The following is a 27,323-nucleotide window of genomic DNA, read 5'->3' as shown; positions in this document are numbered from 1 at the left end:
AATCTTTCCTTAGCTTAAATAAAAGCACCCCGATTCTAGTGCACCTTCCACAAGCTAAGTGTGTTAGTCCCTGGCTTTGTTGGGGGTAGAACCAAATTCCCGATGCCCTGGAAAAGCAGGGGAAATGGGTCAGCCTCAGCTCCTGGGACCAGGCCAGAAGTTAAATGCCACCTCAGCAGAAGCTGCTGGTCAGGCAGCACCGACTCTCCCCAGGGACCCTGGGGGACCTGGGTTTAAGAGGTCTGCAGTAATGTTGTTTGGTTTAAATTTCCCACAGGCAGTGTTCCTTCTGTTCTCTGGGTGCCAAATAGCCAAACATGTCTTGGTGGTCGTGGGTATCTGTCTCCTGATGCTTCCCGAGTGATGACGTCCAGGGAAGCTGCATGAACCCGGACCCTGCGTCTCTTCAGTGCTTTATACTAATGCAGGGAATCGGGACTGAGTGGGTGTGATCTCTCTGGCACTGAACAGGGAGAGAGGCAGCACTATGCAGCAGTTGGCTAAGAAGGGGCCAATTCTTAATCCCCTGGGTGTATATATGTGTCATTTCTGGGTGTCAGTGTTTGTGGCAGCATGCATGCATGGTGCACACTTAGAAACTGCCACTCACATTTCCGGGCTCCGCGTATATGTTTCCCTCTGCCTCTCCTTTACCACCCTACGGCCAATACAATGAGAAAACTGCAGCAGAGTAAAGGGTGGGACTTGGCCAGGACCAGCTGAAAAAGCAAGAAATGCTCCCTTGCCCAGTGCCACAAGACAACTCATGCTGTTTAGAGCAGCTTCCTGGGGACACACTCAGGGGCAACTGTGGAGAAAGTAACTGCTTCAGAAACAGAGGATGTGTTTCCAATTTCCTCATGCCCCTCCTTTTGTGACAGCTACTTGGATAGTGAGGGATTATACACTGGCTCTGGAATGAAGTGTCTGTGGCTGAACCGGAGAGCTGAGGGAAGGGATATATCCCTGGGGAAGAGGCCTAAGAACAAACACCCGCGGCCTGGGGGCTGAGGGAGAAGCGCTCTCCAGAAGGAAGCTGAAAGGAGGTGGGGGAGACTGAGAATATGGTTCCTGGGTGTAAGTGTCCTGAGAGCTGCAAGGGTACTTCCTTTCCCCACAGGGTCCACTCCTCGACCTGGGCAGTGTTGCAGCTTTTAGAGCAGCAAACCTCCACTGCCGTAATGCTGGGTATCTCCTCCTTTGTAGCAGGCACCTGGGACAGCTTTTCGGACAGGAGTTCCATGAGCACGGATAGTGCGGCCTTTCATGCTGTGTTGGTGACTCATCCTCAGGCCTGGCGGCCAAGCTATAGGGTTTGTTACTTAAGAATGGGACATGGGTTGGTAGCTCTTCAGGGGAGTAGTTGTAGCAACACATTAAGAGGGAAAGACTGCTGCTGATTATAGGGAGTTAGAGAATTTTTTAAGGGCCATGAAAGATCATTTAGTCTAATCCCTTTACATTTTCTGGTCAAGGAAACAGCCCCAGAGAAATGGAAAGATACCTCCAAGGTCACACTGCTGGTGAGTGGAAGAGGTGGGACTGAAACCCAGATCTCTGGACTCCCAAGTCAAATGTGCCTTCCTTACTCAAGCTCTTCTGGGCCTTCAAGAACCTATTTCTTTCCTGGCCAATATGCAATGAAAATGGGACCTTCCTGTAGATATTGCTGTGTTCTCCTTAGAGGTGCTCAATCTCCTTCAGGACTGGCTCTACTGCCCTCCAAGGTCTGACCAGAATTCTGACCACAGGGGCCCCACAGCCAGCCAAAGGGCCACGTGTGCCAAGGAGTTTGATTCTTGGGACTGCACGTAACACAACTTCTGATCCTGAGGCAATGGCAGATGGCTGCCAGAGACAGGGTAACGTAGATAAGGCAGGGTGTTCACAAAGGGAAGAGGGGTAACTTGGCCTTCTCCCAACCTCAGCCTTGGAAGCTTTGCGGAGTAGAGTGGCAGAGGTCTTGAAACACCTATCAGAGTAAGTGCTCTATAGTGGAATGGTTTCTGCTTGTCTGGCTCAATGATGAGACTACTGGGGGGCTCCTTAACCCCCTCCACCACTATACCTACCCCAGCCCCAGCTCTTTAAGTGCCATGCTGTCTGTGGCTGCCACTCCCATAATCTACTCTAGGCCTTTTGTCACTCTTTGGTGTTATGCTGCATCTGATTATCAAAGAAGGGAGAGTAGACAGGATCGTTTCTAAGGCCTAGAGACATTAGTTTTATCATGACTGTTTAACATGTATCGAGGCCAGCAACTTGCTGGGTGCTGGGCAGAACAATGTAGTAGAGAGTCCCTGGCAAAACAATTCCTGTTGTTGGTGGGGAAGAGGTCCAGAGTCCATGCCGTTAATGGTGGAGAGCTCTGGCTTCTTTCTGTGGAGATGCACAGCGCTAGGAGAGGGCCAAGGGGACCTTATACAGCCCACATTATACTACCTCAGGGGGCCAGAGCCCACAATTAAGGCCCCGACATTTTACTGCAACAAAGCAGCAGGGGATTAAAATTAGAGAAAAAGAAAAAGAGAGAGATAGAACATTTATGTCCAAACATATGTCTGATTTTATCTCTTCTGCTGGCACTCAGCACTCCATGCCATCGGCTAATGCAGGCACTGTTCACGCCATTTCTAAATCCTGCCTCAGCTGAACTGCAAGGCAGCTTTTGGCCCCAAAGCATCTCTCCTGGTCTCCAGCATTCAGAAAGCACCCATTACCCCTGAAGGGATGAGAATGGTTTGGGCTGTAGATTAAGGTTGTTTTCATCTTTGCTTTAAATTAAAATGAAGTAAACTGCTTCTTGGAGCAGGGATAAATGCTTCAGGAACCAGATCAGTGAAACATACATACTTGCAAAGCAACTCAGCACGGTGCTTACAAGTATAGACTTTGGATCCGGTATTCCTGAGTTGAATCTCAGCTCCACTGCTTCCTATCTGTGTGACTTGGGACAAATACTCAGCTTATTCATATGTAAAATGGACATATGAGTATCTACACCTCACCACTACATAGGTTATGAGAATTAAAATTATATAAATAAAATCACACTCAGAATGGTAACTGAGTGCTGTACTGTTGGTAGTTATTTGATGATAAACCTAAGGATACAGACCAACTGACCAGCCCTCCTCAATCACCACCTCTATTCTAGAACCTCCTCTGTGCCCAAAGAGAGAACATGCCTTGGAGCTATTCCACAGAGGAAGGATGCTTATCAAGAAGTCAGGAACAGGGGACAGCACTATCTACATGAGCCCAGACCCAGTGGGAAAGATGGGTTGTACTTTTCTCCCCAGGAAAACTGCCTTGTGCTCTGTTCCCTAATCCAGCTCTCTAGCTGGCCCAAGGCACCATTTTAGTCCAGGAATAGATGACCTCTCTTTGCAGTAAGCCAGAAAAAAGGAAAGGCGCTGCTGTTGGTGATGATGCACAGGTGAGGGCTGGGCCAGGATACATTTATCTCAGAAACCTTGGTCCTTTACTGAGAGGATAAACTTCCTAGAGTCTTCTCCACCTCACCCTGTTTCTCTATCAGGATGCCTTACGAAGGTTAGGGGAGGGGAGGTCTGAGGCACCAGGAGGGAGAAGGCAGCACAGAGAGGAGCTATTGGGGCTTCAAAACAGAATTAGAGGGCTTGGAGAAAATACAGGCAGGAAAAACAAAACAAAAACCCACCATAATTTGAGCAAGTGAGAGCAGAACGGAGCTATATGGCAGATACACAGGCTAAGGGTCTGCAATGCAGTTAAGGAGGAAAGCCAGGGAGATTCCTCTGTCCCAGCAAGCAAGAGGCTGGCTGGACCCTGGATGGGGGAGGACTGTTAAGTGTGAAATTCATGGCATGGAACGGAGGAGAAGAAAAGCAGGGAGATTAACTTTCCAAGAGAAGCCTAAGAGAGAATGCATTTTGATTTCCTAATGAGTAGCTAGAATTAGATTTTAGGATGATCACAGGTTTTATCCTCTGGTACATGCCAGCTCTGCCGTCAGTACTTGGGCCAAACCACCTACCCACAACAGTCCTGTTCTCTATCTTGCAGGCTGTCCCCTGCTTGGGGAAAGCAACCCGGCCCTTAGGACTGTAATCTAATCCTGACCCTGACTGGCTCATTCAGGGGTTTGCTCTGAATCTGGTCCCTCACTTCTCTTCACAGTGAAGGGTGGTGCAAGTCACTATTTAGCCACACAAAAAGAGTATTACTCCAGTGGGAGGATATCATATAAATTGTGTTTTCCCATAAAAATGGTGATGACTGTGAGTTCAGGGCACATGGACCCTGGCAGTGAGTCAGAGAGATTAGGCTGAGGCCTGTGGGGGATGTCCCTGGGAGAAGCTCTCTTGTCAAAGAGTGTTAGCATTTGAGAGGACGGTGTCTTCCCTAACTTATCCCATTAAGATTTTTGACCCTCCAGCAGGGAAGCACTGAGCTGAGAGGCTGTCCTAATGCCAGGTGTGGGGACTAGATGGAGCAAAGTAGTACTTAGGTACTTTCATGGTCATTCATTCTGTGCATCCAGGAACAATACTAGAACAATTACTAAAGTTTTGATTACTAAATACCAAAGGGACAGTCCTTAATCCACGCATTTCTTTAATACCCATCCACCTCCTTATAACCCCCCTAATAAGCAGCACCCTCCAATAATTCTATCAGGGTGTTTCCCTCCATAATCCCCATCTGAGGATAATCATTTGCCATGATAGGACCTAGGACATCTTTGCAAGACCCTTCCATTCCAGAAGATTGATGACTCTTCCAACAGTTCTCATGCAGTTTCCTCTTCCAAGGCAAGTCCTTCATCTATAGTCTCTTAAAGTTTCTTTAAGGTCTCACCTCTGGTTTCCCTATGTCTGCGCTGGTGCTGATTTAGTCACCAGATAAGTCATTCTACCTGCTCAATGAGTCAGCAAGGATGACTGAGTAGAGCTTTCACACACTAACTGTTCCCTGTGCAAAGTTTGGTTTCCTGGCCTCTGGCTACTTCTTCCTAGAGTCTTCCAGGCCCTGGCTTCTTCCCTTCACCTACCTACTCATCCGGGTTCAGTAAGACCATTCAGACAGCTTCTCCCACTCAGATTCTGCCCTGTAGGTGAAGTGAATGAGTTACAGGCAGCTCTCCACAGAGCGTAGCAATGTTTGCAGGAATGCTCAGTGCGTCCCTCACAAAAGGCCCAGCACAGGCCCAGAAATGGAGCTGAGGCCTCGGATACTAACAGCCTCTTCCTGCAGCCAGCAGCTGCAGTGGTTACAAGTTCTAATCTATTACTATTGCAAGACTTAATTTCTGGACTTAAAGGAAGTTGGATAATACTTTATCCTATTAGCTTTGCCTATGTGAATTGACAATGGCTTCCTTCTGACATGACAGCATATTCTTCCAATTCATCTCTTTAAGGGGATGAATTAGGACAGTCTGGAGTAAGAAAGGAGGGAGGGCCAAGGAAGAGACTGCTAGAGGAACCAGTGAAAGAGAAGATAATTTTTTAATTAGAAATGGGGAGGAGGGCTTGGAGATACTTGGCAAGACTGAGATATCTCCAAGCATGTTTGCATTTCATTTGGTTACTCTGATGAGGGAAGTGATCGCACCTACTGGGTGTACTGTGTGCATGTGTGTCAGAAGAAGGTTCTGAAGCCACAGAGAGGTACGAAAACAAGAAGAATGAGGAAGTGGCCTATTCCATGCCCTTCTCGGTCCAGCCTGCTGTGCCTGCAGGGTAGCTTTCCCTTTCTTTAGCCCCCTCTGCCATATTCCCGTTTGAAGTCCACATCTGCTCTGACCAATGGTATCATGTCAGCTGAGGCCACCTTCACATGATGGGTGTGTTATCAAGGCTGGCCAACCTTGGGATGGCAAAACGCTGAGGCCAGAATGATGGTTTATAGCTTCAAAATTCAGGGATGTGGAGACAGAGAAGGGACTTTCTAAGTTAATTCAGAAAACTTATTTATGAGGAAAATGAAGGCCAGGGAGATGCGATTTGCTCAGGTGTCACATAGCTGGTGATGGAGAGACCAGATCTCTGGTCTTTGGATTCTCAACCCAGCACTGCTACTGAACCTCAGCAGGGCCACGGTGACTGACAAATCCAGGGGGCGCCATTTACAGAAACTACAAAGTGAGGAGTGTCCCCTGGAGTTGGCGACTGGGTGCAATCCCTTACAGTTTGCTTCCAGGGAGAGAAGGGAGGGGAGGGGGAGGAGGGGAGGAGAGGGAGGAAGAAGGAAAGGCCTTTCACACCAGTGCTTTATCTGTGCTTAATGCTCTGACACAGTGCCCACTCATGACTTCACTCAAACAGCTAGAGCTGAGAAATCAGGCAACTCTTCCTTTCTCTTCAACCACAAATGTTCCAAGGCATGTGAGTTCTGATGGCAGCCCAAACAGGTAATAAATTAAAAGGAACATTTGTTGCTCATGCCACCTACCCCCCTTCCCCTACAACAGCAAAGAGCTATAAGGTAAAGAACATGCATCCCTGTGCAGGGAAGGCATACAGAGGCAAAAATCATGTTAGAGGTCTGTTCAAGGTCAAGATGACCACTGGAGAAGCAGAGAAGTCTGGAGTCCTGCTTCCACGTCTTTCGCCTTCCCTGGTTCCTTTGTAAACAAGGGGACCCTTGCAGGGAAAGCTTAGACAGCCCAGGTTGACTCCAGGGTCTTCTCTGAAATATGGTCTAGGAAGCTAGTAGATGTCTCCTAGCCACCTCAACAAATCCTCTCGGGAAATGGAGTGGTCCTGGCTATAATTTTATCACATACATTTAATCAGAATCTGTCTCCTTCATGATGGTTTTAAGCCAAGTCCCAACAGAAACATTCTAAAAGAACAGCCGCTTTCAACCAAGGATCTTTTAACCAAGTTAATTTAGCAGAAATTTGCCATCTTGGATGGGCTTGCGTTACCTCTCTTTTTGACTTCAAAGCTGGGAAGAGAAGGGAGGTGGAGAATGCAGAGAAATAAAGAGGAGGGCAGGGGCTTCCGGCAAATGAGTTTTCATCTATTAAGGAGTGGTAATTTCTGCTAGCCCCCCTAGAGACTGGTCCCCTCCAATAATGGCCTAACTCTAATGATTCCCACTCCTAAGCAACAGCCTGTGTTCTGCTGGTGTTGAGACAGACTGTGCCAGAGAAATTCCCTTTCTCCCGGAGGTGTTGCTAACATTACGCAGGAGAGATTAGCCAGCCAGGAAGATATGCTCTTGGTGGGGAGTGAGGATCACGAGAAAGAATGCTCTTCTCCAGCGGGCATGGTACTGCTGACCTGGGATATAAAAGGTTGAGCGGGAGGCTAGAGGTTAGTGAGAAGATGAAATGGGCAGGCACTCTGACAAGAGAAAGTGAAAGCTTAGGTGCCTCCGGAGGAGTGAGGAGTTCCATGCAAGACAAGCACTGGCTGGCTGGAAGGCAGGGGGAGGGCTCCGGGGTGCGGACTGTGGCTTGAGCTCGGACACAATGGACAAAAACTGATGAGCATCTGAGATGTGAAACATGGTGATAAGTTCACTGGAATCAATTTTGGGCCCCTAAATATGGATCTTTTCCAGGACAGAGGTACAGGAATGTGGGCCAACATGGAAACTGGGGTGATCGCTATTACTGAGGCTGTGGTGTCAGTTGAAGGGGTGGGGGTCCTCCCATTCGGCCCTCTCCCTTCTTCTACACGGAAATCAGCGGGGAAAGATAACGCCAGGGCTCTAGTTTTTGCTGAGGCTGCTGAGGAGGGGGTGGGGAGTCCCCTTATTTTGCCCCTGGTGGCTTCCTTGTGATGGAGACGGAATGCTTCCAGAGGCTGCCTTGCCAGAGGTGCCAGCAGGCAGCCTGGCCAGAGAGCCTGTGGTGCAGACAGATGCCCTGGGCCGGATTCAGGATGGCGAGACCCTTTATGGCACTGCGGCTCAGCTCTGGGGCAGTGCCAGGGCGGCAGGGTAATGTTCCTCAGCCAGATTCATTTCCCCCCAAACCTCTTCAAATGTGTGGGCCATGGAGGGAGGTACATTTAATTAAATTACTATGTCATGGGCTGCCCTTCCTGGGCAAGGGCTAAAAACGGGCTCACGCCGGTGTGCAGACCCGTTTGTGTACACAGAGCACACGTTTCTTTGTGCCTGGGCCGTCGGCAGCTGGATGGGGTTGGCAGTGGCTGGCGCTGGCCCCAGTGAGCTGAGCCCTCTGCTGCAGCAAGGCAGAGTCAACAATAATCCAAGCCTGGCCCCATATGGCTCTGATGACCTTTTCCTTTCTGCTTAAAAGATGACTGAGCGGCACTCCCCCTTCCTACATCAGTTCATTTCTCCTCAAATGCCTCTCCTGCTGACACCCAGGACTTTCCCATAAGGCGGCGCCCTGTGCTGAGCTGGGGAAGGAGGTGTGATTCAGAGTAGTGTATGGGCAGGGCTTGTTGAGCTTGGCAGGAGACAGAGGGGTCTCCCTGGTGATTCTCCAGAGTGCTAACTCCGTGTAGCACGGAGAACCATTTTCAGGTGCCAGAGGAAAGTGGCAAAGCTATCTTTCCCCCATCCCTGCATGAACAACATGGTGGATACAGAACCTGACCATCACACGGAGGCAAGGACATTCAGTAGCAACTAGAACCATTTACTATGTGGAAATCAACAACCCAAACAAATGCTGGCTGTGCTGTACATGTCCACCCCACAAGGTCATTCCGTTTCGTTTCTGGTCTGGAAGTGGAGGCCTCACTACTCCAGATTACAAAATACTCCAAGGGTAAAGACTTTGCCCCTGAGCAGTGCTGCTGCCGCTGGACCTAGGGCTTCCCTCTGCTGGTACGAAATGGCCTGAGGTGGAACCAGGTGTGGTGTGGAGAGCAGGAGACACTAAGAGCCTGGTAATGGGGTTGTCCATTTGGAATTCAGACCCTGGAAATGTGAGCTGGGGCATCTTTCCCCACTTGTCCCCTGAGAGAACAGAGCCATCTCATCTCTCATGTCTAAAACTTCAGCAAATGCAACACCTGGAGCCTGAGACAACAGGAAACATGTGGGCACTGAGTAGTTATTCTCATGCACCCTCTCAGGTCCAGGGCATCCTGGCACCAGCAGACCGCCAGGTGATGCGCAGGCCGCTCTGGGAGCTGAGGCAGGCTTACAGGCAGGCAGTCCCACAGTGAGTACAGAGGGCAGAAGATGGGGAGCAGAACCTCCCGATCCCAATCTCCAAGCCTCTGACCATGCTCTTAGGGGCCTGGCAGGATGGGGAAGGCAGCATCCCCCCACTCTGGAGCTCTTCTGTCCTTGTGACCTATGCTGAGCAGCTCCAGGGCCATTCTCCTTCATAGAATTGGGGATGGGGTTGGCAGTGTATCTGCCACAGGTTTCTGGTTGCGAATCTGATGGTTGCTCTGAGAGTTAAGGCAAATACTGTCAGTTCAGGTCCTTGGGACCCAACTCAAGAACCTGGACTGTGCCCGTGAGTCACTCTCAGCCCAGCAGTTTTAACTGACTAGAATTTGTGGATCAAAAACAAAAGCAGGCAGGTCATTAAAATGTGGTCAAAGGAGAAAACAATGGAACCAAAAGAGTATGTTTCCTAATTAAGAGGTTAAGCAACAACTGTAGCCGAAAGAGAGAGCAACATATTCTAGAAGGAAGCCCAGGAAGGCAGGGCCCGCCATGAAGAACAGGAAATTGACCAGCGTAGTGATCTTGATCATGTGGCTTCAGAGAAACAAAAAGGTTCCTGGGTTCTGGGCTATGCCCAAGGATCTTTCTTCCTTACCTGCCAAGTGGGACAAAAGAGTAGACCACATCCCTAGGTTGTAGGAGCCGTGACATTTGGAATGGAGTAAGGTCCCTTAATTCCATTCTACCCAAGTGGCCCCATGCACACTGGGACAGAGAGCACTCACCAAATGCCTGGCCTTGAACTATGGAGATAAAAACAGGTAACTCGGGGCCCCTGGGTGGCTCAGTTGTTAAGCGTCTGCCTTCGGCTCAGGTCACGATCCCAGAGTCCTGGGATCGAGCCCCGCATCGGGGTCCCTGTTCAGCGGGAGGCCTGCTTCTCCCTCTTCCACTCCCCCTGCTTGTGTTCCCTCTTGCTGTGTCTCTCTCTGTCAAATAATAATATCTTTAAAAACAAACAAACAAACAAACAAACAAACAAACAAACAAACAAAACAAACCGGGTAACTCTTCAGGTAGTCCTTGTCTCTTTAGTCAGTATGTTATTGGTCCTTGGGTGCCAACAGAGATATTCTGTCATTATTAAGGATTAAAAATATCCTTATCCTGAAAAAAACACTCCAGGGACTAACAGATCTCAGTCCCGATTATTACCCTATAAAAAGGGTTGGCTTTGGGGGCTTATGTTCCTGTTTTAAGCAGCCTAGGACTGGGACAGTTTTCTCCATTGAGAAAAAAAGCCTTGAAATAATGTGTGTAACAGCGAAGTAAGCCTCAGGATGAATCATGTGAGTATTAGTACTGCTGAACCAATGGCATTCCAAAGCTGCTGGGGTCCCTTAGGTTTACAGATGACTGCACTGAGCTGGTGTATTTGCTCTGTATGCCCCAACCCAAACCACACAGGTGGAACAGACTGCTGCCACAGCACTCCCTCCTTGCTGCTTGCTGTTGCTAGAGGGTATGGCTGTGGGTCTCAGGGTCTCAGAGAGAGCCTGCTAGATGGGACCCCCTGATTCCTGTGCCTTGTCCACAGCTCAGCAGCGGAGGTGCCAGGGTGGAAGGCAGAGTGAGGCCCTAGGGCTACTGCAGCATATCTTTCTCATGTACAAGGTCACCCACGACCCCTCTCGCATTTGTTACCTGTCACTTCATTTCTCTTGGAGAGGGACAAGGAGAAGGGAAATGAATTGATTACAGTGGTGTATTACAGGGCACTACCTTTCAGCATCTTGAACTGGACTGAGGAACTGAGCAGTGGTGCACTGAGTTGTCCAGTCTGCATTTAAGGGAGGAAAGGGTAGGAAGAGAAGAAAAGGTGATTTCTGGCACCGGCTCTCTCCTCTCTCAGCTCCCAATAATACTTAGGAAGCAGAGTGGGTGGAACTAAGCATATTTGCAAAAACAGATTAGCTCCGATGCAGGCTGAAAAGTATTTTCTATACAACGTGAACTGAGACCCCCCTGTACCCTTGTCCTATGTGCTTCAGATAAAATTTTTATCATGTTTCCTAGGTTAATATGCCAGAGCATGAACTAAGGGTGGTCTTCATCTTAGCCCCAGGTTGACTTGCAGGCAGCGGCTGGCCCAGCCCCTTCATTTGGGGGAAAGCAGGGCAGGAGAGGGATGGGAGTGGCAGACGTCGCTGGATAAGGCTGGGGCCATCTGCACTACTGTGAATCAAGGTTGGCTCAGACAGAAGGCGCGAGGGAGGAGGTGCAGCTGCTGATGGCTCAGACAGCTTGGACCTGTCCAGGCAAACAAGCCGCTCAAGTGCAAGAACAGCCAGCCAAGTAGGCAGAGCACGAATAAGGACTTAAAGCTTGAAATATCTGACAAGATATGGAGGGAGGGTAGGAAGCTGTCTGGGATTTCAACTGGTGTCTGGCCTTGCTTCTCACTGCTAAGGCAGACTCTTCTGCTACCGAAGGATGGGATGTGATATCTGGGAGCCAGTGGGCAAGCTATTCTTTGAGCTAAAATCTTAAAAGAAATATTCATCTTAAATTGCAAAGACAGTTCTGGACTGTTCTCCCTCACTAATGCCCTCCAAAACAAAATCAAACCATTGTCCACAGATAATCCATCTCTGCTCCAGTCACCTGCCCAAGGTTAAGAGCATTGGGCCGTGAGAGAGAGAGTGTGTGGGGGTTGAGGGTGGGGGACACAACCACACTGCACCATCAATCGCACAGTCTGGGAACAGTCTCAGACCAGCTAAGGAAGGCGACGTGGGGTGTGCAGAAGAGGCAAATACACGCTCTCCTCTTCCGCCTTCCAGGGCGGGTGGTGGTGGGGAGGGCAAGGCCAGCAGTGGGATGTTCAAGCGCTATTACAGCTCCTTCTGGTGAACACTCTTTGAGACAATGGTTCTCAGTCCCAAGTATATACTGTCAGCACTAAGGAGCCGTTAGAAAATACCAATGTTCAGACTCTAGATCAATTACAGAGGCATCTCTAGGGGTGGTGACAGGATTTCGATATTTTTAAAAATATAGCCCGGTGACTCAAGGGCAGGCTCAGGATTAGAACCTCTGCTTTTGAGTCTAGAGGGAGCAGGGGAAGACTCAGTGGTCACGCTGGTTTCTGACAGGCAGGACAGTCCTGTCACTAATGACAGAAGCTTTAGCTGAGCTAGTGCCCCTGGGGTTTCACTGAGGTTCAGGAGGAGTAACTTCGGAGAGAGCTGGCCAAGTATCAATTGACTGCCCTGGAAAAACAAAGGGAAACACTCCTACAAACATATCACCCTCCTAAGAGCCCCAGGTGAGGAGGGAGAGGGGACAGACTGCTCAGAGGCCCATGAATATCAAATGGGAGAAACCAAGGCACAGGGAGACTACCATTTATTCTACCACATATTATTATTATTTATACCATTTATACCATAGTGGAAAGAGAAACCCTCCCTAGTCACATAGGCTGCTCTACAAGCTAACTCAGGAGGGGCTCAGTTCAGGCTCATAAGCCCAAATGAATGAGAAGCTACTTCTAAAAAATGCCAGGTTTCTGACCCTTAGCCTAGTGGCATTCCCCGCCACAGCCCTCCTTTGGTTCACTTCCTCATCTATATGCTTACTTAGAGCCAGTACAGTGACTGGCACTGTGCCAGGTGCTGAGGAACAATGGAGATGAAAGACTTGGTTCTTGCCCTTGAGGAGTTCCTACCATGGGGGAAACAACAAGATGGACAGCCTAAGGGTGGCAACAAGGGGAGATAAGTACTAGGGAGCATAGGGGAGTCAGGGAAACCTTCTGCCTCCTCCCATCCAAACAGTCCAGTGAAGGCCACATGGCCTGGAGTTTTACATTTTAGTGACTCTGAGGCTACTTGTTCTTCTGAGTGGGCAGAGGAAGAAAATGCCCGTTTGAATTCTGGATGTAGGCACCAGATATAGTGGTAGGACCCACACTGATTCAGACCTGGGGCAAGACAGATGCTCTGGGCCCTCCTACAGAGGGGCAGGGGGTGACTTCTGCACCTTTCTCAAGCTGGTTTGCTGAAAGGACTGTTCCAAGTCTTCCCCAGGGAGTAGGAAGAAGGACACCCATGCACTTAGTAAACACTATTGGTAGCAGAGCTCTGGGCTGGTCGAGTGACCTTGGGCAGTCAGTCTGTAGCTTTCCCTCTGCTTCAACTTCCCTTAGCAACACACAGACTTGCTTATAAGTATACATCACAAAGCCCCCTGAATAAAGAAGAGCCAGCAGCTTGCTCATGAATGGAGAGGTGCTAAGTCAGGGTCCTAAGCCAGGCTGTGGTATTTAAATGTAGCATGGAAGCTTCCAGCCAGAGCTCCAGAGCACCATTTAGTTGGGCTGCAGCAAGCTTCTGTTTATCCCACCTGCTGAGCAGCCAGAGCAAAATACTGCTTGGGAGTTAGGACAGGTGCTGAAGACACAAAAGGGCCCTCACACACTTGCACACAGGACTGAGAGCACATGAACTCCCGGGAAGGACAGGGAGGTGCAATTTCAGCCCCCTCGCCCCTCACTCTAGCTTCAGCAAAACCCCAACTAGGTAAAGTGCTGAACACTAAGGAAATCAGAACCCTCCTGTGCATGTGTCGCCACGTAGTGGTCTTTTATGGTCCTGGTGTGGCAAGAGAGGTCCTCAGCGTGGTATGCAGGAGTGCTGGCAAGTGACAAGGCACGTAAAGCCCAAAGCACAACAGCTTTTGGGGCTGGGTGGTACTGAGGTCACTCAGTAGAACAAAGCTGCCTAGTTGTCCGCTCTGAATTCCCATTCTAGGTGTCATCTGTTCTTTGTGCCCAAGCTGTTCTTCACCTCCTCAAGAGCTGATGGTCCAGATTACTTATGGGAACTTATCCTGAAAGGTCACTCTTAGGTTACGCAAAGCCCCAAGTCAGAGCTGATCTAGGGTGTGGGGATCCAAATTTAATCTTCTAAACCACCGGTTCTCAACCTTATCTGAACATTAGAATCCCCTGAAGAGATTCTAAGTTCTTTTAAAAACATTTTTTTATTACTGAAAAAACTCAGATTTGAGAAATTTGAAACACTGGAACTAGAGAATAGTTACGAACTCCCATATACCGACCATCCAGATTTAGTAATTATCAAAACAGATCTGCTCCATCTATCCCCCTTTTCTTTGCTGACGTATTTTAAAGCATACCCCAGACATGATGTCACCTCACCTTTCCATACTTCAGTATGCATCTCTAAAAAACACAGCCATTTTCTTACCTAACCACAATGCCATTATCACACGGAACACAATCAACAAACTATTCCTTGGTATCACCTAATATGCCTGGGGAACATAAAATTAAAAGCTGGTGCCTGATGAAACCAGAATCTTTGAAGGGAGTCCCAGGTATGAGCACCTTTCCTAAATTCCCGCACTCCCAAGATTCCAGTGCGCAGCCAGGGTTGAGAACCACTGCCCCATCCATCCAGGATCCTGCTATGGGGGTCTAATGCAAGCTCCGTGAATATCCTTTTGCCCTGATCACATGGTACACAATAAAAAAAGCCAAGGAAAAGGTGGCAAGTCACAGAACAGGATAAAGAGAAGGAAACAAAGGGCAAGTGGGTGGCTCAGTCAGTTAAGCGTCAGACTCTTGATTTTGGCTCAGGTCATGATCTCAAGGTCATGAGATTGAGCCCCAAGTTGGGTTCCGTGCTAGCAGCAGAGCCTGCTTAAGATTCTCTCTCTCCCTCTGCCCCTCCCGCCTCCCTCTCGGTGGTAGGTGGGGAAGTGGGAAAGAGAAGGAAAACAAAAGCATTAAGTCTGCTAGGTACAGAATGGGATCCACTGTATAATGCAAGGAGCTGAGGCCTGCTCACTCGATCCCCTAGATCCATCAAAGGTCTGAGAGGCCTGGAAAGAGTTGTTCCCAGCTGCCCAGTCTGCTCAGAGGGCCCTCAGCACCTCACACCAGGCCAGACTGCATTATGCCTTCTCTCTATTTCTAGCTCTTCTCCCTTCTGTACACGCTGTCTCTCTGGCCTAATATTCTGGCAAACTCAAGAGCTTCAGCACCTGGTCTTAGACAGGATTAATTAGGCCTGTGGTGAGGGGGTGTGCCAAAACTTCTTGGGCGTTGGCACTAGGGTTTGGGATCACAGTCGTCAATTTTAACTATTTATTTTATTTAAAAAATAACTAAACAAACCATCCAGCAGAAAAGATGAGGCTGTATCACTGCAGCTAAAAATACCTCTACTGAGGGCGTCCGCTCACCAGCTCTTCAATTAGAGATGCTACAGGGCCCTTTGTGAGCTGTGCAGAGTTGGCAGCTCCACAGGGGCTCTGGGAGGCTGGGGACAATCCCCGGAGCAGTAACTAGCGACTGCTAGGTGGAGGAGGGCTGGCAGACAACCAGTTAGCCAAGATGACTGGCACACACAGGTAACTCCCAAACCCCTCTTTTGCTTTATGGACCTGGTGCCCAAGCCAAGAAACCTCTTGCCTTCTTTCCACGACGGACCCAAATGCTACCTTTGAGGATGCCTCAAAGTAACTGGGGACTGTTCGGGACACCTCGAGGTTCACGTGAGAGCAGTGATGACCAGAAGAGGTAATGCTGCCCAGTCTGGCTCAGGGTGTGTCCGTGCTGCCGGACAACTTCCCAGTTTGCGTCAGTGCTAACTAGACACAGGTGGGCATCTTGGTGGACTCAGGAAAGGGGTGCTTGAAATGCAGGCCTGACATCTGAAGGGGGAGACTGAGTGAGGCATAGGACTTTATGGCAACTAGGGTGTCTTTCTCTGGATCTCTTTTCTAGGTCCTCTCAGACCTAGAGGTCATTCAATCTAGCACACTCATTTTTATGTGGGAAGATGAAGCCTTGGGGAGGTTAAGGGATTTTTTGTCAAGGTCACAGATTTAGTAAATAGAGGAGCCAGGACTTAGACGTGGGATTTTTTTCTTACAAGTACAGTGCTTTGTTCTACTATACTATGTCATCGCAATGAATGGATCCATTCTAAGCATTCAATGAGTGTTTAAAGAGCTACTGGAAAAGGTTATTTTTAGTAGGTGCCAAAGGGACCAAAGAACGTCAGGTCAGAGTTCCTTGCATGACCTGGGAATTTTACAATCCCCGGGTTCTGCAGATTTCAAGGGTCAGACTCAGCAACTGAATCAGACGTTCAGTGGGATAAGCACCACAGATCTGCGATCTTCATTTAGCCAGAGAGCCAGAAGGGAACTTCTTTTCTCCCTGAGGGAGTGGGAAACACCTGGTATTAGCTTGACTGGGGGATACCAGGAGAAAAGGGGGCAAGGGTAAGGCCACAGCTGTCTGGTTTCATGCAGGCATTGACCTTTCTCATTTCTTGGCATTGTGTGTGACCCTTATGAAAGAATCTGGAAGCTTAAGTCAAGAGCATGGGAGGATTGGGTCAAAAAAAAAATGCATTAAACATTCAGAGGTATGGGAGGAAGGTGCAGATTGGTTTAGGAAGAGTGCAATGCAAACTGAACGTTCCTGGAGTGTTTACTGTGGGAGAAGACTGTCTAGAGTCCTATGTTGTCCAATACTGTAGTCACTAATCACATGTGGCTGTTTAAATTAAAATTAAAATTTTATTAAAGATTCTGTGCCTCAGTTGCACTAACCACATTTCAAGTGCTCAGTATTTATGAGGCTAGTGGCTACTATACTGGACAATGCAGATAAAGCACATTTCCATCACTGCAGAAAGTCTTACTGGACAGTGTGGGTAGACTGTAGTTGTCTTCTTGCATTTCTTGCTGGCCATAATGAGTTGTTTCTGAGACCCCTTTGGGAAAGAGTTGAATTTGGGGAAGCTAGTCCAGCAAACCTGCTAAACTTAGGAACTCAAAGAAGCTTAGAGCAATGAGGAGCATTGAGTACCCCAGTGTACTAGACTCACCAGGCCCTAACCCCTCTCCCCTCAGGGCCTTTACTACTTGTTCACAGCCATTCTGACCTTTGCGTGTTTTATTTGTTTCCTATTTTACGCTGTTTTAATTGGTGTTTAATATAGCTTAACTCTGCATGGTGTTCCAAGCCCCTCACTAGGGGGCTGCTCAAACACAGAAGCACAATTAATAACAATCCCCAGAAAATTATGCCCTGTATCAAAGTTGTCATTGTACCCTATAAATGCTTATTATTACTATTGAATTCTCCAGCCCTGACACCTCCCCGTGTTTACTAGGTAGCAGATAAACCTCTATGTTTGTGCCTTCCCTACTCTACCACACCATCAGGACTAAATATAGCCCTTGTGTGTCTGTTTAGCTCCATTTGGCTGTGCTTTGGAAAAGGGGGGAAACATCAGAGTTAATAAAATTAAATTGCCAGAAAATGTGATTTGTTCCTCTCCCACTTGACAAGCCCTTGAAAGACACAGACATCACTGCTCACGAGATGGGTAACCAGCCTCAGCTACAAGGTGGGGGGCAAGGCCCAGAGCCTGCTAACATGGCATGGTTTTCAGATCTGCCTCCTCTGAGAGAATAGAGGGAGTGGGCCCAAGTGCGCAGGACACTGGGGGCAAGGGGTAATACCCTGTGGCCTGGGAGAAAGTGACCAGAAAATAGTGCCTGAGCTGGAGTCCTGCCCAAGGAGTTAGAGGGCAATACATTTCACCCCTGCCCTGCAATTCTCTCAGTTTGCGGTGGGGGGGGGGGGGGGGAAGATAAATAAAAAAGCAAACAATGTAAGCCTCTCCCCTACCCCAAAAGGAAAAACAAAGCCCCTTAATTTAAAATGGTTTAGTACTTCATGGTTGTTTCTTTTGGGCATTTTTGAAGCTCAGTTTTTGGCATGAAAAGATAACAGCTTTTCTATGATCACTAATCAGGAAAAGCAAATGGAAAATTCCAGGCTTGTGAGACACCTGTACTCCTCCCTCTCTGGCATGCCTTCTCATCCTGTGTGCATTCTCTCTGCACCCCTGTCTAGTTAAGAGTCTTCTTTACAGAACGCTGAGGCCCCAGATGACTTTCTCCTCTGACTTAGCCTCGTGTCCTTCTCTCACTAAAATAATACAATTTAGAGAATGCACGTGTTCACCTCTTTTGTCCACCTCTACCACGTACACCCCACTCCCTTCTCTATGCCATTTTCAGTCTTCCAGTTATCTGTACTGCCAGTGGATGAACAGGTGGCTGTCTGGGAGGCAGGTGAGGGTGCAGGTCAGACGAATACAACAGGAATGTGGAGATATTAGCTCTCCCGTGCCGGACTACGTGTGTCCCAAGGATTACCTTCCTCATGCCTCAGTTTCTCAAATACTGTGAACCGCTTCGACTGGACTGTGTCACCTCTAGAGCCCTGACAGCTCTCAAATGCTCTAATTCAGTATTCTGAAGGCTGTAGACTCAAGTCCTTGGAAACTGAATGGGTCATTTTATTTCTATTTATAATCCATTTTTAATTTCTGCACTCAATGCTCTATGGAGAAATGTAGATTCTAAATTCTTCTACCCAACAAAGGAAAAGCTCTATTTTAGGCTGTTTGACAGGGAAATATTTCTAACTACATTGAGTTTCCCATATTGTATTTGCTTTGCCTTCTTCCATCTTTGCCTAAAAAAGTAGTTTCTAAAAAGCCATAAAAGCTTCCTGTGCTCAGGCATAGCAGGAACGAGGCTGCCTTGGCTGCAGGAAGAAGACGGTGCCGACCCTGGGCCCCAGGGGGGCAGGACTGTTTACCATCTGCTGCTCTAGCAGCCTTGTCTCCAAATCAGGCCTGGTTTGTAGTTGGCTGCAAATATTAGGAGCTGGGCCACTAGCACTTCCCACCCATGGCAAGCCTTGAACCCTTTGTACTCTGGCTGCCAAGACAATCTGAAAGCAGGGGGCCACTTTCCATCTTAGGAGAAAGACACATGTGTTATACGGAAATAGGATTTTCTTTTCCCTTCCTCTCCTCATTCCCAGCCATTCTGAATGCTTTAGATTGAAAGGGAGGAAAACCTGTCCAACAAAGCTGAGGAAGGTGATGGAATTGTCAGAGACTTCCCCTGCCCCATCTATGCAGGCCAGAATGGTTTATTAATGATCCATGGGAAAAGAACAATCGTCCTGCTGGCAGCTTCACATGTAATTAAGCAGCTTCACAGAGAGCTGGCTGCCTTCTCCAGGTCTGGCATCTGCAGACTGCAGAGCTACCTGACATAGTGACGCTGGGTTTCTAGTGAAATCTTCCTACCGGGAAAGGGACAACCAAAATAGTGACCTAAACCCACTGGGCACTCAGGAAACATGACTGTGATGGTAGTGTTCTTCTGGAAGCCTGGCCATGTACTTGGGCTGACACAAAAGAGTGCAAGCTCCCTGATGGCAACAACCAGCTCTGGGGAACCGCAAGTCCCACTGGTCACCATTAACTGCCCACTCAGGTAAGTAGCTCCCTCTGCTGGGTAGAGGTCATGGCGCAGGGTAAACTTTCGAGGGGGTTCCCCCAGATACTTTCCCCTCAGCCAAAACTCTACCCACAGGAGTTTCTGGGAATTGGTTCATGCTGTGCAAGGCAGCAGACTCCAGCTCTTTCCGCCCCTCCGCAGTGCTGAACGACTTTGCTGGGTGTGGTGGGCAAGAGTTGCTTCTGTGTCTATATGCGTTAGAGAACCAACAGAATTCAAACTACAATACATCAAGCGAAAAGGGGCTAAGTTAACCACATTTTGCCTTTGTAGTCAGTGCTAACTTCCCTTTTAAGAGCCCTGGGATTCACAGACCCCTGGTCATCCCACCAGGTGAGTGAAGTAGTAAGTACTTGGCATTTGAGATGCAGTTTTAAAAATGAGCTCTTTAGTGCATGGCACTGGAAATGTCATGGGTTGTGTTTCCGTCACCTTTCCCAACAGAGAATCAGAGGGCATTTCAATGAGGAAGAACAGAATAACACACAGACACACACACCCTTTCTGTGCTTGCTTCTAGAGTTGAGAAAGAAGTGGATAAAAACCGTCTCCATTCTCCATCCCCTGGTAGATACAGACCCCTCCTAAGCACAAGAGCCCTTCCTTCACCCTCTGACTCAAGCTCGACCCTAGGCACCCAGATTCCCCCAGGGTGAGCCCAAGTTACTACCTGAAGTCTCAGAGGGAATGACAAATGTCTGCGTGGGCAGCAAAACCAGAGCTAGTTCACAGGTGTCATGGACTTTCCAGTCCCCACATGCAGTTTACGTTCTGTGGGATCACAAAGGAAGCCTGTACCGTTTAGAAAACCAGGGGAGAGGAACTGCTGGGTGAGGCGGTGATGTCCATCAACTGACGCCATGCTGCCCTCTTCTTGAGAGTACCACACGTGCGGTGAGCCCCTCTAATAAAGCCGCCGAGTTGAAGAACAGGCTCCACAGTCATTTTCTTGCTTATCACCTGCAGTCTCCTTCCTCACTCAGCTTTGATTACAGGAGCCAAACACAGTGGTTCTCTCATTCCTATTAAAGCAGCCTAGAAACAGGCATAATCTCAGCTGCTGCTCAGCAACTAGCAGGCAGGGAGAGGTCACTGGTGACCTGGTAGGAAACGGATAGCTCATGATGAATGAATTGGTACTGCCTGCTAATTTAACTTGCCATCACTTTAATCAATAAGGGAAAAGGTGAATTGCTATTGATCTCTTCAACACCTCTCGACGATACTGTACAAATTACAGAAAGCATCAGAGAGGAAGGACAGATGCAAGAAGTCTGGGCAGGGTGAGAATGCTGCATCTTCCCAGAGTTGGTCTCCCCGTGGCTGGGTGTTAGGCATGCTTGGGTGCATGTGTGAATGTGTCAGGAAGAGCCCTTCCTTACACCTTGAAGAGTTGGCCTCCCTCTGCACTTCATGTACTTGCTAGGCCTCATCAGGGCAACAGGGCATGTGAAACCATATGGCTTCCCTTGATGCAAGGCTAGAAGTCAGTATGTTGAGAGGCGCTATGGGTCCCAAGGCCTCATGAATTTTTAAAGTTGTCATACTCGAGTGGTGTCTAGCTGGGCTATCTCAACAACTAATATAATTCTGGATGGGAAAACAAGAATCAAAAGCTTCCAGGGCAAACTCCAGGTTTGCCACACTGACCCCCAGCCTTGGGTCAAAAGCCAAAAAAGGCTAGACAGGAAGCTAATAAAGTAGAACTGTCTTGCAACATACTTGATAATAACAAAGATCATGACTCCCAGGGTTCAAGACTATCCTCTAAAAACACATCTGAGAGACACAGCCTCAAGATCAGAGGTCGGGGCCAAAATGTGAGAGGTCTAACCTGAATCCTGGGACAATGACCACGCACAGACAGGCAAGATGACAATGTAACAGGCAGATTTTATGGCAGGGCGAAAAGGGAAAATTGTCTAGAGCTAAGCCCATGAGGTAAAGAATGGTCACATCTCAGGGTCTAGGACCACAGGTCCATCTCCTGTCTCATCAACTGGGTCTAATTATTCGGATGCAGGTAAAAAGAAAAAAACCCCACAAAAACAAAGCAACCACAGGTCCCTCTCCAGGTCACACAGTGACCTCAGCCTGTGTGTGGTTATTCGCTTTCTACGTAAGTGGGTAGAACTAGGGGCTCCTCGGATCCTCTGCACCGTGTCTTAGTCATCGCCTTTCAGCTCTCTCCAGGCAGAACAGGGCCGAGTACTCCCATTTTGCAGATGGTGAAACCAAACAGGCAGTCACATATCCAATATGAAAGAGAACCCAACCTTTAAAACCCAAGTGTGAAAAGGGCGGGAGCCCTTCAGGATGCTCTTGGCACTCTTGCTTAAATGATTCTCCAGAGACAATGACTCAGGGTGTAACTGTGTAATTCTGAAGCCAGTGACAACAGTGTGCCAGTACCCCCACCTTCCTCCCACAAATACCTGAACGGCCAAAACGTAGAGCAAAATAAGATGCAAGTTATAAAGCTGCTGATGTGGTTAGAGTGGAAGTGCTGATATTAGGAGGAGGAAGTGGTTAAGTGCACCCTGGGTGTTTGGAAATGGCCATGTCTGCAGCCCTGTAAGCTGATGAAGGATGAGCTCTCACTGTCTCTGCCGGGCAGACAGAGAGATTGGCCCTACACTCAGGAGGTGGGAGCATGGCTGTGAGAGGGCATGAAGGTAAGAAACACTATTTAGCAAACACCAGTACCCTCCTACAAGGAATCTTCCAATTCCGAAAGTGACCCTATTCTAAAATTACCACGTGGCAAGTGGCCAGGCCAAAAATCCATATCCAATCAGTGGTAATGGACTATTTGTTGCATTTCCTCATATAGGGTTGCAGCACTGCTATAAAAATCTTGGGCCAGTAGTTTTAGATTTATTTAACCGGAGAGGTACCAGCATCCTAGCATTGCCAGCACTGGAGAAACCTGTGAAGGGAAGAAGCTGATGCAGGCTGCTGGTAGTAGTGGAGGGACCTGTTGGGTTTTACTTGCATAATCTTCCCCTTCTAGCTGTACATTCAATGCCAAGACCCTCTTCTGGTACCATTAGATAGGATTCCACTGTATTGAGAGAAGGCAAAGGGAGAAGAGGGAGGGATTATGCTAACTGGAAAGAAAAATGGCACAGTAAAGCTGTTTCCAATTCAACTTTTCATTCCTAGCTCAATAGGTAGTTTTTGTTCTTGTTGCAGTGACTGTCCCATAGGATTCGTCTTGGGTCCTTTTCTTGTCCCTTTCAATCCTGATTAACACCTAGATCTTTCTTTAGAGCTCATGCCTGGCACTCCACTATCCTCCAACCCTCCAATTTAATAAAGATCAAAGACAAACCTATGGCAATCCTAGACTGCTGTGGCCACGGTAAGGTGGTACGGGGGACAAAAAAGAGCAAATGCTATTCCATCAGAGGATAAAGAAGCCCGGGCCAGCTAGGATCTAGATAGGTCATCCCTGTATCCCTCATTTTCAAGTCACAGTGACACCAGGAAATGGGAAGAAAGTATAGAGAGCCCTGAGTATGGGCAGATCATCCTCGCAACACCCATATAGCAGTTCAACTACACAGCAAAGGTACTCAAGCCATTATTTCTTAGATGTCTATGCGGCATCTGTAGAATCTGGGCTCTTGGTGATGGCTGGCCCTATCTGTCCATAGTCAAGTCTAGAAGAGGCTCTGTGCGCAGGTTAGGACTCTGTGGCATTACCTCCAGACCTTTACCTTTTCCACTGAATGTGACACTGCCTACAAAGAGATTCTAACGTGGAGAACCATGCAGAAGCAGAGGCAAAAATACCCTGTTTCTTTAGCCTTTCTTCATAGAAAAATGACTGGCTAACCCCTGATGGTATCTAGACAGTTTTTTGAGAACTTAGATCAAGGATGGCAAATACATGCCAAATCCACTCAACGGATAGTAGCTCCTAGGAGCCCTGTTCTGAGAAGATTCTGAGCCCTAAGCCAAAGCAGTGCTATGACTGGAAAGGTCTGCCATGGGTGCTAGATGGGGGAGGGGGGTATGCGTATTTGCCATCACTGGCTTAAACAGACAGGACTGGCATGTGGAGAGCACCGGTGAGGACTAACCATGGTTCTTTGTTGATTCTAATATAATGCTGCTCCCAACACACATGCCAATGACTAGCCTGCCTCCCTACTCTGGGTATCATGGTTTGTCCTCAGTGAAGTTCTAGTCCTAGATTTTAGCTAAACTCTGAGAGAAGAATTTTCATTCATAATAAAAATAATGACACAAGCTGTCGCCAAGTGTTTACTATTTACGAGGGCACCAGTCCTGGGAAATTTTATATATATACATGACTTCCACACCAACCCTCGAGAGAAGGTGCCTTCGCTGTAGGTGAGGGAGTTAGGTTCAGCAGCACCGCTGCACTGTGCAACCTTAGGAGCACCATTCTTCGGAGTTCTATTATACACTGAGACTGCCCTGGATTTAGAGAAACTGAGGATCATGTCCAAGGTCATTCAGTAAATGGCGAAGCTGGAACAAGAACGCAGGTCTCACTCTGCACATGTTACTAACAGAGTTTTTAAGTGACCAGGAAGGGAAAAATGTGCCTACATGTTCTGGATATGGGTCTAAGGATGAACTTACCCCTTCCTGAATAAGTGACACGTGTTGTTTAGACCAGGTTAGGGTATCTGCTGTTAATTCTCAAGCCTGCTCATAATCTTATTTCATGCACCACAGCATTTCATAACAGACTATTGGTCACTTTCATTTCCAAAATCCATTTAAGTTCAGCTGACCAGAAACTGTCACAGGTGGAGTGGCAAGTGGGAAGTTCATCAATAAAGCCAGATTTGGAACACAGAGGATCTTGTCTAGTCGTTGGCAACAGACACACGGCTAATGGCAAGAAGAGGGCAAGGTTATGGTTGGCTCATCCACTAGAACCGTCACTACTGTGTCCTTGGAGGAGTCACGTGTGAAACCCCAGAATGTTAGTTTTACCTAGAGAGCAAATGAAATGTACAATCTGCTTATTACTCTTTGCTGGCAGCTCTGGCAGCCCTGCTATTGTATATTAAGGGCTGTGTTCTAAAACGGTATCAGTTGAATTATATAATTCCAAGGAGAAGATATTAACATTCAGGCAGTGGGTGTGTCTGGGAATAGTTAGGACAAACTGAAAAGAGAGATATGATGCCTGAAGATCCCCAAAGACGCCAAGCATGAAAGCTCACACTCAAATCTACAAGGGTGCTGGCCAGCGTGTTGGGGTCCCGTGTGAAGCTCTTCTGGAAATAAAGAGAATGGGGCAAGTCTGAATGAGGTCATCTTTATTGTGGAAAGTAAGTATGATCTGCCAGTCAGAAGATATGAAATAAAGAACTACTTTCCAAATTAGGCTTCCAGAAGGAAATGGACAGACTTCACAAATAAGGGATTTCATCTGAAAAAAATGTGGAGCTGCTTTCCTATTATATTAAGGATATTAGCTTCCTTTCCGCCCACCCCCCCTTTTTCTTTTTTAAAGAGAACCCTTACACCAAAGCTCAAGAAGCAGTGATTATTCAGGATGACTGAAGAGGTAAGACAAACCAGGAATTATTACTAGGGGCATCTGGTACAAATAAATTAAAATAAATGGCACCCAGCTCTCCTAGCACAATCCTTACCTATGAGGAGTCCAAAAATCTCTTACCTCCTGATAGAATTTTTCCATTCGTTCTGGGTCACAGGCTCTACATAGCTATAGAGAAGGTAGACCAGGATGTGCCTGGCAATAGCTGTTGTCCACAGGGATGGCTCAGAAAGAAATTTATGTCAGATAGGCAGATAGTACTGAATACCATAGGTGGCAGGAGTTCTGCTTAGCAAAGCTCTGTTTGAAGGATCTTCATGACCTTGTATTCATAACGATAATCTTGTAGTGAACTAATAAATGCATTCAATGGCAATGCCCACTATACTCATTTCCAGGCTTCAGATTTTTTTTAAAGATTTTATTTATTTATTTGAGAGCGAGACAGCATGAGCACAAGCAGCGGGGAGCGGCAGGCAGAGGGAGAGGGAGAAGCAGACTCCCCGCTGAGCAAGGAGCCCGATGCAGGACTCAATCCCAGGGCCCTGGGATCATGACTTGGGCAGAAGGCACATGCGTAACTGACTGAGCCACCCAGATGTCCCTCCAGGCTTCAATTTAGATGAGGTTTAAAGCAAGTACTGTGGACTAATCTAGCAGAAGGACGCAAGAGGAAGTCATGTTTGAGCCTTTTGCATCTTTACTCTCAGACTGATGTGGGTTAAAAGTAAAGGTGGAGAGGAAAAAATCAGTTCAGGGACCCACCTCGGCATTGCGAAGGAACCTGCTTATGGAGGAACAACATCTGTCAGGTCTAAGGGCTATACTTCCTAGTTCCTTTTTCCTGGTAGGAACAAACTGAACTGGCAGAAGAAACATCAGTCTCTTAAGGAAGAGTTTATAGTAATAAGGACCAATTCCCCAGGGAAAGGAAGAATCCCTCTGCTGAAAAGGATTTTCTTCCCTGAGACAGAATTATATCCTTGAGACCTTCCCTACATGTCCCCAAGGAGGCCAAATCTCTTGTGGCCCTAAACCTTATTCTGTCCCCAGCCCCAACAGCTGGGCTGGGATGTGAACACTAGTCTAGGGAGGGCAGTGAGGCCTATCAAACTTTACCAGTCAGCCTGTATGACATAATTACAGGTAGCAGGATCTTGGCCAAGCCAATGAAAAATTAGGCCCAGCAGCTCTTTCAGAAGAATGGATGCAATTCTATGCTTGACTGGCTATGAAAGTTCCAAGCAGAAGAATAGGGAAACAGACAACAGCCTAGCTGAGCCAGCAGCTTTGCAGAGAGGAATCCCACTGGAGCCAGCACACTGGCACCTATCAGCACATGCTGCTGAGCTAGCTTGGGGAAGGCTACTGGTGACTGGTACCTGGGGAGTTTAAAAGCTGACAGGGGAGACCCAAGCAGCCAGGGGATGGGAAAAACAGGGCGACATGACAGTATCCTCCGTTCTTCATTTTCACCTCAGCTCTTCTCATTGCGATGCCATTTTCATTTACGGGTTGGAATGGGAATTGAGGGCCTCCCTTCTAGGGCTTTTAGAGATACCTGGCAAGGGCCAAGAACCCAGAAATGAAGGGGCTGTAAATAGGGAGGTAACAGCCTAGTATTCACATGGTACTTACAGCCTATCACTGAACAAGAGTTGGTTGACCTGAACTTCAAAATAAACCCTTTGCCTCATTTAATAGTTTGATCCACAAAAGCAAAGGATGGGAAATATACCAAGGAGGGAAAGAGATGAGTAGCCTACTGGGAATATGATGAAGGGACACTAAAGATTTCTATTTGAACAGTGGAAGTTTTTCAAAAACACTTACACATCATGATCTCATTACCTTTAAGTATCTTGGTTGGAGAGCTCGGGAGACCCAGGGATGTCAGGATCCCAAAGTAAGAGCAGAGTCAGGTCTTGGTAATGCACTTTTTCAATGAGAAGCTCCTGACTTAGCAGCTGTGTGTCCGGCCTCAATACTCCAGTCTTCCTCCCTGACCCACAAATGCTGAGCTTAAAGAGCTTTCCCAAAGAACTACAAAGGACAACAAAAGAGCAGGCCTTCTTCCCGATCTCTAGAGTTAGGTCACAGGGAACCAAGTAGTGGATTTAATGAATGTCTATCTATTAAGCATCTCTTATAAACCAGGCAAAGTACAAAGAACATAAGGACAAAAACAGGGATCTGGTCCTTGAGAAGCTTACAATCTGGGGGGATGGGGGAGACTGACACA

At 47.8% G+C, this 27,323-nt stretch overlaps 2 protein-coding genes across 6 annotated transcripts in view; one reads left to right on the top strand and one right to left on the bottom strand.

Moving 5' to 3' along the window:
- Window positions 1–27,323, bottom strand: part of SND1 (staphylococcal nuclease and tudor domain containing 1) — a 410,120-nt gene that overhangs the window by 61,891 nt on the left and 320,906 nt on the right. The gene's annotated exons all lie outside the window — the stretch shown is intronic.
- The window catches only part of LRRC4 (leucine rich repeat containing 4), a 91,633-nt gene that overhangs the window by 4,845 nt on the left and 59,465 nt on the right, over window positions 1–27,323 (top strand). The gene's annotated exons all lie outside the window — the stretch shown is intronic.

The sequence above is a fragment of the Eumetopias jubatus genome, unplaced genomic scaffold, assembly GCF_037043125.1.
Source record: "Eumetopias jubatus isolate StellerSeaLion01/CBP00866 unplaced genomic scaffold, mEumJub1_p1.0 scaffold_14, whole genome shotgun sequence".
Classification (NCBI taxonomy): domain Eukaryota; kingdom Metazoa; phylum Chordata; class Mammalia; order Carnivora; family Otariidae; genus Eumetopias; species Eumetopias jubatus.
The sequence above is the reverse complement of the archived record's forward strand: the minus strand, read 5'-3'. Positions and strand labels throughout refer to the sequence as shown.